At 40.5% G+C, this 12,262-nt stretch overlaps 1 protein-coding gene across 3 annotated transcripts in view; it reads right to left on the minus strand.

The window, feature by feature from the left end:
• Positions 1-75: 75 nt before the first annotated feature.
• The window catches only part of XRCC4 (X-ray repair cross complementing 4), a 317,922-nt gene continuing 305,735 nt past the window's right edge, over positions 76-12,262 (minus strand). For 2 of the 3 annotated variants that reach the window (XR_013556206.2, XR_009611644.3), the window contains 2 exons: positions 3,074-3,160; positions 76-2,309 (listed from right to left, as the gene is read on the minus strand). The gene's annotated coding sequence lies outside the window, so the exon portion shown is untranslated. The remainder of the gene's footprint in view (positions 2,310-3,073; positions 3,161-12,262) is intronic. The other variant, XR_013556174.2, reaches the window with a different exon arrangement.

Consider the following 12,262-nt stretch of genomic DNA (forward strand, 5'->3'; position numbering starts at 1 on the left):
CTCACTAAGTAACATCGCGCTGTGTGCACAGAAACCACTGCCCTCCCACCCCTCCCCACCCCCACTTCTCCGCCCCCTGCGCTGCCAGTTCTGGGTTAGGGGGAAGGAGCCCCCAGGCTCTTGTGGGGCAGGCCAGCACTAGACAATTCAGCACCCTCAGTTCTTCTTGGGAGCTAATGAAACTCTGTAAAAATCAGCAAAGAACTCGGTTACAGCGTGTTTACGCGGCCACAGAGCCTGCCTGTCCCATCTGAGGGAAGTGTCATTCTTGCGCCTTCTGCCAACCTGAAAGAGACATTGAGAAAATGAGATCCTTCTAAGACCTAGAGGAAAAGTGTAAGAACTGCCTTTCCCGGGAACTGCCCAAAGGGGAGCCCAACGTCACTGCACAATTTACAAAGACCCTGGTAATAAAGGGCTGGACAGGAAATTCCCCAAAGCAAATCCCTTGTTGGATTTAAACTCTTACTCTGCCACAAATGTACATAAGTCTCGATTCTGCTTTCTTCCTTCTTCCTTTCTCTCAATTTTTCAAAGTGTCCCTCATGGTAGAATATTTAATGATTTTTCTGAGTAACAGACTGCTTGGATGTACCAATCCCCTTCCTTGTGGTCAGGAAATGGGACCCTAATCTTTCATGAGTTTATGTGATTTTTGTTTTCAGCCAGGCCCACCAACTATGTAAACAACATCAACACAAGGAAGAGTCCTCTGCATTGTGTTACAAAAGATTTCCTATAGGACCTTAGAGAGCCAAGGGTCAACCAGTTGCACAAAGGATTTCTGCCCCTTAGAAAAGAGGAACTTTGTATTTTTCCTTTTCTTTGAAGTCAAGTATGAGTTTATACAATGGGAAGAAAATAAGTCCAAGGTGCCTATCAGTTTAACACTGGGGACACTGGAATGGATAGCAAACGTTTCTTTCTACACAAACATGGAAGCATCCTCATTTTTCTCACTGATGTCTCTACTTAGAAAATTATATCAAACACAACAGTGAGGATTAAAGAAAAAAGTTGAGTTTCCCCCTGAATTTCTTTGAGTAGGTGGGCCTTACACTCACACTTTAAAACTTGTAGAAGCCTAGACTTCTGTACATGCACATCTACCATATTTCTTTCCAAAGTTTCTTTTGCAAACTGTATGCATTCTGCATGATGCTACATTTTAAGTGATAAACAAGTTGAAGTTTTTGTTAGAATTTCAGTTCTCAAAATGTGTGTTATCCATTTCTTCTCAGTTATATATTTATCAGCTCACGACAGTAAATAATGTAACTATTAATTATAGGATTTAGGAATCAATTTTTTGTTTGTTTGATAATGACAATGATTTATTTTTCTTAGTATAGTTATCATACTACTATTCTTAACATTGAAGTTCTATTTCATTAAATATTTAGAATAACAGAGTCACAGAACAGAATCAGATTTCAACCTTTAGATTCAACAGATAAGCAAACTAAACCTCAGAAAGTGACTTTTCCTAAAATCACCCAATTAAAAGCAGAGCTGTTACCAGAACACAATTCCTCACACTGGGTACAGTGGTCTTTTCAGAGCTCCTCAGAACAACTTTATAATCAAGATCACTTCATTCAAAAAGGGTGAAAAACGAAATTAAAGAATCTTTATTGGAATTTACACTGCAGGCATTAGGATAGACCTTTCTCTGAAACATTTCGAAGTATATACTATTGTTCTCATTCTTAAATTTGAGTAAATCTAGTTGAGTTCCGAAGAGTTTATATGTCTTGCCCAAGGGTACTTTCTAAGTGGTAGATCCGCCCATCTGAAAAGCTTATTATCTCTCTATTACCCTGCTCTCCCTTCATCATACAGCTAAGTAAAACATTCCTACAAAGGAAACCTCATGGCAGATTAATATCCATTTTCAAGGAAATGTTAATACATTAACAGTCACTATAAGTAGTGCCATCTTTACATGATAAAACATGAAGAAAAATTAAGGGTCAGAGACTACTTTACATCCTGAGATATTTTCCTTTATCTTGCCAAATGTATTCCTCTAGCCTTCTAACATTTATAGTTCCTTATAATGTCCATGGACATTACAACTCTTGGCTGAGGAGCAGTATTACTGGGCAAAGGTACTTTCTCAAGAAGACTTTACCCGTCAGAAGACGGACAATGTTGAAAAGCTTTATACCGCATGTTTTCCCTTTAGTTTGGCTTGTAACGTTATTTAGAAAATTAAACACTTCTTCACGCTGTCAAATAACTAAAATGAAGTGACACCCCTGAATATCAGCTTGATTTCTCCAAGGCAGATTTTCCCCTTCAGGTACCTATAATGGAGAGGGAGTAAAAAGGAAAACATACAAGGTAGGTTCAGAATAGAGTCTACAGCTGTATTATTTATATTTAACTGTCCCTGAGGTCTTCTCTCTCTCTCTCTCTCTCTCTCTCTCTCTCTTTTCCCCATCTCCCTCCTTCTTTCCCCCCTCTCTCCCTGTCTCTCTCTCTCTCTCTTCATGAAGACAAAGAGAATGACAGACCAGTTATTTCTGATTCTCCCATGTCTGAAAAAATATCACAAGGTTTTGAATGGGAAAGTGTGTCTTTGTAACTTTTATTTGTCCACTACACTAATTTGTAATGTAAAACTAATTTGTTCATTACACTCAAGTCTGAATCAAACAGCAGTTAAAATCTCATTCTGTGTATCCCCCTTTAAATCATGGCCTTATACTGGGGATGCTCTGTATGTAAATTCCATACTCTCAGGTAGTATAGATAAAGCAAGATCATCATTGCTAGCGCTGGTGTCTACAAGAAACCAGAAGCCAGAGTCTATGTGCCTTGCTTCGTTGCCTTGATCTTGTCTTCAGGAACTTGGCAGAGGTCAGAGGCATCCAGCCAATGACTTGAACAAGAAAGGTGTAGCTGGCAGGTAGGTCTCCAGGGAATTTCATTATCTCCATCTAAACCTCCCTCTGAGCTTTAGGATCACATTTCAGACTTCTCCTTTTTTATTGATCAGGTGAAGTGTTCTTAGACATGGTATCATCTTTTGCTTCATTGGGGATGACAAGGTTCCAGTCCCACTTACGTTCAGAAGACAGGTTCACATTTCAAGTCCCTGGTCTGGCTGATCCTGGACACAATGGAGCAAATATCCTCTCTGGAGGGTGAAAAACTGTGACATTAAAAAAATTTACCTTTAGTGAATTTCACAGTGCCTAGAAAAAGGAAGCCAACCCCTAAAATTGCTTCATTATTTTGTTTTATTTCATTTTTTTTTTTTATAATTTAGGGACAGATATTTTACCCAACACTTTAAATGCTTTTTGCTTTTTTAGGAAATGCAGAAATAATATGAGGTCTTTGCTGCCTTCTTTAAAAAATAAAAGAAACTCTACAAAAGGCAAAGTGATGGTGACGATCTCATTACTCTTTAGCCTGAAGTATATAAATTACTCAGAGAAATTAAACATAGACAAATATCTTTAGAAAGCCATGAAAAATTTGATTTTTCCCAGGGTGAGACTTGGCTCCCCAGTCCCCAAATCAAAATGTTACAGTAAAACGTTGCTTCCAATAAAAGGTTTTTGTTTTTTTTTTCTTTGCTGTAAATGTCCTGTTCATGGTTGGGCAGATTATTCCAGAACTTAACTGGAAGACCATCTACATCACGACGCAACTATGCAAGCCAAAGCCAAGTCCCAACATGGAGTGATGGGAAAGGCTGGGCTTTCGAGAGGAGATGACTTCATTAGGGAGAAGAGAGGCTCTCTGAGTCGGTCCACAAGGCAGCCAAATGGCTCAGCACATCTGCACTCACCCCCGGGAGGCTCTGGAGCAGAGTACCAAAAATGTCATCATTTTTATAAAAAAAAAGATTAAGGCATAGATGAAGCAGTCCAGCTAAACTGAATCAGAGATAGTATCACCCTTACTCTCCTCCTTAGTCACTTTCTCAAAGTCTTTTCTTTCCTTTCCACAACCTGAGAAATATAGGTCATTTTTTATAAAGCATTTTGTCTCACTGAACCAAGATGAGTTGAAGAATTTGATTTCTGAACACAAGGAAGTGGTAGAAATTTTACAGTCTATGTGGCAGGGCAGAGAACAACGCGGAGGTTTTCTTAAGAGGCAAAACTTTTGCAGGTGCTATTGATTTTCAGCGAATACCAGATTCCATTTATTTAATTAGAGTACAATGGGACCCAGAGACAAGAAGTTTAATGAAAGCACGATGGATGGAGCCAAAAGCCACCACAGCAGCATTACTGTCTCTGGTGAGCAAAGGTGGAAAGTGTGACCAGAGACAAAGGAAGTTCTAAGTAGTGAGAAGAATGTTTGGAGAACTCCAGTATAGGTATCAGAACAAGACACAGAAGTAACAAGCAGACATTCCATTTTAGTTTTTCCAGTAAAAAGTATTGCAGGACTAGTTGAATTCCAGAGGCTTTATGCTTTTGTCAAAAAATATGAATGATCCCATTTTAACCCTGAAATTCAAAGGACATCAAATATTTGCTATAACGCATCAAGAAAAAATTTGAGAAGAATACCTATAAGACTCAGCAAATACTTATCACAAACAGACTGCTCTCAATTTCATTTCTATTTTCTTTGTTCAGTTCAACAAGCATTTACCAAACACTGTTAATGTGTACTGTTTTAGACCTTAGGCATTCAGGCATTACTCAAAAGGTAAGAATTGCTTCTCAGCCTAAAAAAGTTTGTAATCTCTACAGAAAAAAATAATTTCTTAGAGTAGCCTAGGTTATTTATCTATGTAATGACTAATGAAGTTAAAGGGGAAAAAAAACCAACCATTTTTGTGTGTGTGTGCCCATTGGCTGGTCTAATCAGCCATCTTTTAAAAACATGTCACTGACTACAAATGAATCAGGGGAGAATGATAGCTCAACAAATCTCCTTTACTGGAAAATCACTTGCATGCACAATTCTATTGACATTAAATCCCAGGCATTAATCTTGTTGTATGCAGAGAAATTTGTGTTTCTTATTTTTCCATAATAAAAATAGTTCATTGGATGTCATGTACTTAGGGTGCATTTTAAGGGTTTTTTTTTTAATGTTTATTTATTTTTGAGAGAGAGAGAGAGACAGAGTGACAGCGGGGGAGAGGCAGAGAGAGAAAGAGAGAGAGAGGGAGACACAAAATTCAAAGCAGGCTTCAGGCTCTGAACTGTCAGCACAGAGCTCAACATGGGGCTTGAACCCATGAACTGTGAGATCATGACCTGAGCTGAAGTCAGACGCATAACTGACCGAGCCACCTAGGCTCCCCAAAGTTTCTAAAGGTCTTCTAGAGTGAATAATTCAAGCCAAAGTTGAATGGTGGGAGGAAAGCATTAAATATCATCCTAACAAGAAAAGGAAGTTCAGAGAAATTGATCACTCCAAGAATACAAGGGTCTCTGGCTGTTGGATATGAGTATCTAATGTAGGCATTAGAAAACAAGAGAAAAGAACAAGACAATAAAAATTCTTCTTAGTCATCACAAACCTGAAATAATTTGATTTTAAATATTGCATCGAATTTACAGGCATCCTCAAAAATCCAGTTCAGGGGTGCCTAGGTGGCTCAGTCAGTTGAGAGTCCAACTTCAGCTCAGGTCGTGATCTCACAGTTTGTGGGTTTGAGCCCCATGTCAGGCTCCATGCTGACAGATCAGACCCTAGAGCCTGCTTTGGATTCTATGTCTCCCTCTCTCTGGCTCTTCCCTGCTTGCACTCTGTCTCTCTCTCTCTCTCAAAAATAAATAAACATTAAAAAAAAAATGGAGTTGAGTATGTGTAATAGCCCTTCACATCCCCCATTTCTGCAACTCTTTTGGGAATGTTTGTCTCTTTTTCTCTCTGGAAGTAGCTACCTGTGACTGCCTCCTTTCCCCATATCATCTCACACAATATCTATCTCTCTTCTCTCCTGTTAACATATAGCATCATGTATGTTCAAGGTATATAATGTGAGGACTTGATACATGTATATACTGTGAAATATTTACCCCAATTAAGTTGTTTAACACATCTTTTATCTCCATAATTACCATTTTGTTGTTGTTGTTATGCTGAAAACATTAAAGTTCTACTCTCACAGTGACTTTTAAATATGTAATACAGTACTGTTAACTACAGTCACTATGTTGTACATCAGATCCCCAGAACTTATTCATCTTATAACTGAAAGTTTTTATGCTTTGACCAACATCTCCCCATTTCCTCCAACCCTTAGGCCCTGGGTGACCACCATTCTACTCTCAATATGCTAAAAAGGCCCGCCATGTTTGACAAGCCCACAGCTAACATCATACTTAATGGTGAAAGGTTGAAAGCTTTTTCTCTAAGGTCATGAAAAAGACAAAGGTGTCCATTCTCACCACTCTTGTTTAGCCCAGTACTGGATGTCTTAGCTAGAGCAATTAGTCAAGAAAAAGAAATAAAAGGCATCTAAATCAGAAAGGAAGAAGTAAAATTGTCCCTGTTGATGAAACAATCTTGCATACAGAAAATCCTAAAAACATCACCAAGAAACTCTCAGATGTAATAAACCAATTCAGTCAAGTTTCAGTAAAAGTCAACATAAAAAATCAGTTGCATTTCTATATAGTAACAACTACCTGAAAAAAAAATAAAGAAAACAGTCCCATGTGCAGTGGCATCAAAAACAATACCATACTTAAGTATAAATTTAACCAAAGACGTGAAAGATCTATGCACTGAAGACTATAAGACCTTGAGGAAAAAACTGAAGACCCAAATAAATGGAAAGATATCTTGGAAAAGTTAAAATTGTGAAAATGTCCATACTATCCAAAGCTATCTATAGATTCTATGCAATCCCTATCAAAATTCCAATGTAATTTGACACAGAAATTTAAAAGGAAAAACGAAAAAAACACAGTATCTGTCTTAGTTTGGGTTGCCACAGAGGCAAGACTCCTCATTTAGGAGTCAAGACCAAGAAACACCTACAGAGAAGATGCAATGAGACAGGGAAGGAAAAGAGGCTAGTGGAGGCATTTCAAGCAGGTTGTCACTACAGGGAATTGGAGCTGATTCTCACTGAAGAATGATGAGAAACAGTAGAGAACATGCACGGCCCCCCTTCTGGGAGATTTATAACCAACTTGCTATTGGCTGAAGGCTTTTCCAAAAAGTGTTAATCCTCTGCCACTTCTGTGTGAGTGCAGGCAGACTGGGCTCTGGTGGCCAGAGAAGGCTCTTTTTGTTTTGTTTTGTTTTGTTTTGTTTTGTTTTGTTTTGTTTTAAACATTATTTATTTATACTGAGAGAGAGAGAGAGAGAGCGCGCACGCGAATGTGGGTGGGGGAGGGGCAGAGAGAGAGGGAGAGAGAGAGAGAATCCCAAGCAGGCTCTCTGCTGCCATGAACCATGAGATCATGACCTGAGTCAAAACCAAAAGAATCAGATGCTTAACTGACTGAACCACTCAGGCACCCCCAGAGAAGTCTCTTAAAGCTAAAAGATCTAGGGACTGTGATGAGAAATTGGGCCAGTTGGCACGGAAATGATAAAGGTGAGGGATACAGTAGGGGTACCGATCACATTTGCTATAATTCTCAATATTCTAATCACCACTTGGCTGGCTAGAGTCCCAGAACTAGCCACACTGGTTTCCTACCTTGGTGGGGGCAAGAGGAGGCTGTAAATTTTCGGAGACCAGGGAGGCATGTGAATACATCCATGGCTCCTTCCTTTTAGCCGTCTTCCTCCCATGCCAAGATCACATTATGGCTACTTTCTTATATCCAATGCTGCCTCATTTGCAGGATCCCTAGTCTGAATCTTAGTGCCTCTTCTCCCTCTCACAGATCTAGTGTGTAAATTCACCTAATGCAAAGTCTTCTTCTTTAGACATGTAGTCACTGGTGGAAGCCCTGTTGAGAGTAGGGTCTTTATATGTCAGGTTCACATTATATACAGTTCCTTACCACCACGCCCGGCCCATAGTAGGTGCTCCATATATATGTGTAAAATAGATGTGGAATGAATACATCTGTTGAGAATGTTCTATGTCCTAAGAACTATCATTAGAGAATAGAAATGAAAATAGGAATAAAACATACTCTCTGCCTCAAATAACACTGAAAAGTCAAATGCTTTACCAAGGCCATGAGGACACCACAAACGAATGAAGTTGATCACAGAAGTGAACAATAGTGAATGGTGAGAAATGTAGAAGGAAGAGAGCCTATTCCTACTTAGTTGAAGTCAAAAGGAATGTAGGACTGTTGATTCAGTGCTTCCAGATCTTTACACACTAGAAAGGCCCAAAGAAATTGGTCTTTGGACAGATCCCACCTGAAGGATCCTAACATTGTGACCACAAGTTTATTTTATTTTTTTTTTAATGTTTATTTTTTAGAGAGAGGGTAGGGGGTTGGGGAGGGGCAGAAAGAACGGGAGGCACAGAATCTGAAGCAGGCTCCAGGCTCTGAGCTGTCAGCACAGAGCCCGATGCGGGGCTCGAACTCACAAACCACAAGATCATGACCTGAGCTGAACTCAGACCCTTAACCAACTGAGCCACCCAAGCGCCCCAATAAGTTTAAATGATCAAAGGGAAGGCTGATGGGAGGCTGGCAGACGGTAGTACTCATTTTATTCCCTTTATCTACTCTCTCCTTTTCTTTCTTTGCTCACCCCCTCCCCTAGAGTAAACACCCTTATGAATCCCCAAGAGGCCAGTGTGGTCTACAGAGGCTAAGAAAGGGAAGAAGCGATGGCAGAGAGATTCCAAGGAAGGAAGGGGATCAATATACAATGATTTCTGAAGGCCGAAACCAAAACGTGGCAGGTAGAAAAGATGCCCCCTCTGCACCCAGCTCCCTCTCTTTCTGCCATCTGGCCTCACTATGTGTGACCAACACCCATGACTTCACGTGAGCTCCCATTCTAGGGGCCAAGAAAGTTCCTTTTCCCCTTGTAGTTGAGGGATACAATTATCCAGCAACCCAAATGGTAATAAAGCATTTTCCCAAGGGGGTCTTAAACGAGAATACCGTTAATTCTGTATTCTTCAGTGTAAATTCTTGACTTTGTATCTTTGAGGCAATGTATTCTGAGGTCTAAAGGCACAATTTTACACGATTCATAAAGAGAGGCATGTAGCACATGAGGCTGTCAATAAAATAGGAAAGAATACCTACTCTGATAAAGACAATTGCATTTTGGAGGGGGAAGACATGGGGAAGCAGATTTCAAGAGAGTGCTCACACGTGAGGACTAAGCTGGAAACTGGATTATAATTGGGAATTGTGTCCTAAAATAGCCAGATATGCCTAATAGAGATGGTAGATACAGATGGCAAACAAAAGAACCTGAGAAGGGAGGGTGTTAATCTGGAAACGGATGAATGAGTGATGTTTAGAAAACAGTGGGAGCGGGAACAGTAAAAAGCAAAGGTGAATGAAGAATTAGGTTGCTTGAAACCAGGTTGTTTGGCAGATTCCAGGTCAAAAAAGAAAAACCTGAATGCTACTGTTTTTGTTTCCATTCACTGCTCAGACTGCTATGTCAAATGTCTCCTTCCCATTGGGAGTAAGGTTCCATAACTATCTGTACACTTTTCATTAATGTACGCCTATTTTTACGTAGTTCAAAATGCTAATCCCATATACTAATTAAGGCTTTCCTTCCACCAAAGCTTCTATGCCTGTGGCTCAAGAGACATGAATTGGGGAGGGCGGATGTCCGTGTTTTTACTCTTCCTGCTCCTGCCTGACAGGGGTATGGGGCAGGGCTGGGCAGGCTGCTCTGGGATCTCCATACTTGCTCTCTCCTAGGCTTTAGCATTTCTGCCATGAAGAGACAGAAGTGAGGGTGAAGGAAAGGGACAAGTCCCTCTTAGTTACCGGCTGCTATAATAATCCTCTTTGGGATCATTAAAGCTTCCCTGGATAACAGTGACTGACAGCTGATGCTCTTGGTGTGTCAGGTGCCCCAGTGCTGGCCACCTAGGGGACACGAGTGCACTTTCCCGGAGTCTTTAAAGGACATCCTCCCTGGGCAATTCCCTGCCCTAGGGGGGTGCACGCAACTGTGCTTCTTCTTTCACTCACCTCAACTCAATCTCCGTTGATAAGCCCCATATCACCTGCTGCTGTCGTCCCCTAGTCTGACAGGACACTCTTGGGGACACCAGCAAAGCAGCTTGACTGCAACTACTTCCTGCTCTATCATTTAGTTTATAAAAAACAAAAACAAACAAAAAAATCCCCAAATCCTAGTCTTTGCCAGACCAAACAGTGGGAAGGCAGGCTACCCATGCCCTATCTCCTTCCAATTACTTCTCACCAAATACTTTTGCTCCTGTAGAGTAGGCACAAGGCTGATCAACAAATTCCTTTTCTGAATGGATATATTAAGCTCCACTTCTTACAAACATCCTCAATTTCTGTGACTTCTTGTCTTAGAGTCTCCCCTTCACCTCTCCCTTGAGGAGAAGAGAAGAAACAGTGCTATCTACAAAAAAATAGTGGCATATAGTTTGATGGAAGGCAGTGTGAGAGATGCTAGTGAGGAGAAAAATGGGCTATCAGGTTGTCTAAAAATGCAGCAAGATGTATCTTACTGGAGAAAATGGGTTTGTCCAGCAAGAAAGAAATTACAAAAGGCTTTCCCTCCAGTCTCCTCTGCCATTGCCCCTTGGCTTTCTATCTGCGCCCTTATGTAACTATATGTGTGCATGTCTTCATACCCTAGACTTTTATGTCTCATTTGAATAAAAAGCTTCTAGGCATTCCAGTGATAAGGCAATTCCATACCAAATTCCAGGATTTCTTCTGATTCATAGCATTTTGGCAACTGCATTATGGAAGAGGAGATCTGGCTATCGTTCAGCAATAAGGGGAAAGAAACACTGCCAAGCCTCTGGAAGTCCTAAATTCAAAAGGCCAGGTGTTTGATATAGGGATGCAATGGGAAGGAAGTAGTAATGTGAGTACAGACTCCAGTAAGGTAAATAGGTTCCCAACATGTCTGGAAGTTCCTGATCTGGTTTCAGATGGAGGAATTTAATAAGCTTTAAGGTCTTAAAACCTGAGTGACAAACAGAATACCAAAGGTGGCACAGTGGAAAGCCTTTTAGAACTGAAGTCATAGGATGGGGGCATAAATCTCAGGTCTGCTACTTACTAGTTTTGTGAATTGGAGCAAGCCAACTGACTTGCCGGAGTTTCCCCACTGGCAAAAGAGTGGTAACAATACCTATACAACAGAGTTAACAGCAAGATTTGACGAGGTAACAAAATAAAGCACCTAGGAAAGTGGCCAGGGCCACCATGTACGGCTCTGGAGTCTTTGCACTATACAAGGGTCCAGCCAAGCAAATGAGCAGGGGTTGAAAGAGCATCCAAGCTCTGCTAGTTAAGCCATTGACCCAGCACAGGTCTATAATAGACAGGAGCAAGGGGCAAATTGTCCTCCACCTCTGACACAACCTACCAAGACTTGTATCAAGGGACTCTGTCTTCCCACAGCTGGCACCTCTTTCTAATTTTCACAATGCCTGCAATGCTTGGATAGCCACTAGATGAATAAATAAATGGAAGGCAGTGTCTTGTTACTGGGGCATGGCTTAGGCTAATCTTTCTACAGAGGATAGCTCTCAATAAATCCACAAGAGCAGGCTCCAAATGAATGAACTGGTCCAAGTCAAGGACCATCTGCAACTAGATCAGCATTTTTCAATGTATACCTTGTGCTACTGTAGAAAAGAGTTTGTATTTTATAGCTGTGACACCAAAGTCACAAGCAATAGAGGGAAGAATTTAAAAATGGGACTTCATCACAACTAAAAACATTCATGGTGCCAAAGGACACCATCAAGAAGGTGAAAAGACAACCCAGAAAATATAGGACACAATTTTTTCAAATCATATATCTGAGAAGAAACTTTGATCTAGAAGAGATAAAGAACTATTCCAACTCAATAACAAAAAGACAACCTAATTTTTAAAAATGAACAAAGTGTATAAATGTGCATTTCTCCAAAGAAGACATACAAATAAGCAGTAAACACATGAAAGGTGCTCAATGTCATTAGCCATCTGGAAAATACAATTCAAAACCACGATGAGATAGATACCACTTCACACCCACTAAGATGGCTAGAATCAAATTTTTTTTTAATGTTTATTTATTTTTGAGACAGGGATTGACAGAGTATGAACGGGGGAGGGTCAGAGAGAGAGGGAGACACAGAATCTGAAACAGGCTCCAGGCTCTGAGCTGTCAGCAC

The sequence above is a fragment of the Panthera onca genome, chromosome A1 (assembly GCF_046562875.1).
Source record: "Panthera onca isolate mPanOnc1 chromosome A1, mPanOnc1 haplotype 2, whole genome shotgun sequence".
NCBI classification, from domain to species: Eukaryota; Metazoa; Chordata; class Mammalia; order Carnivora; family Felidae; genus Panthera; species Panthera onca.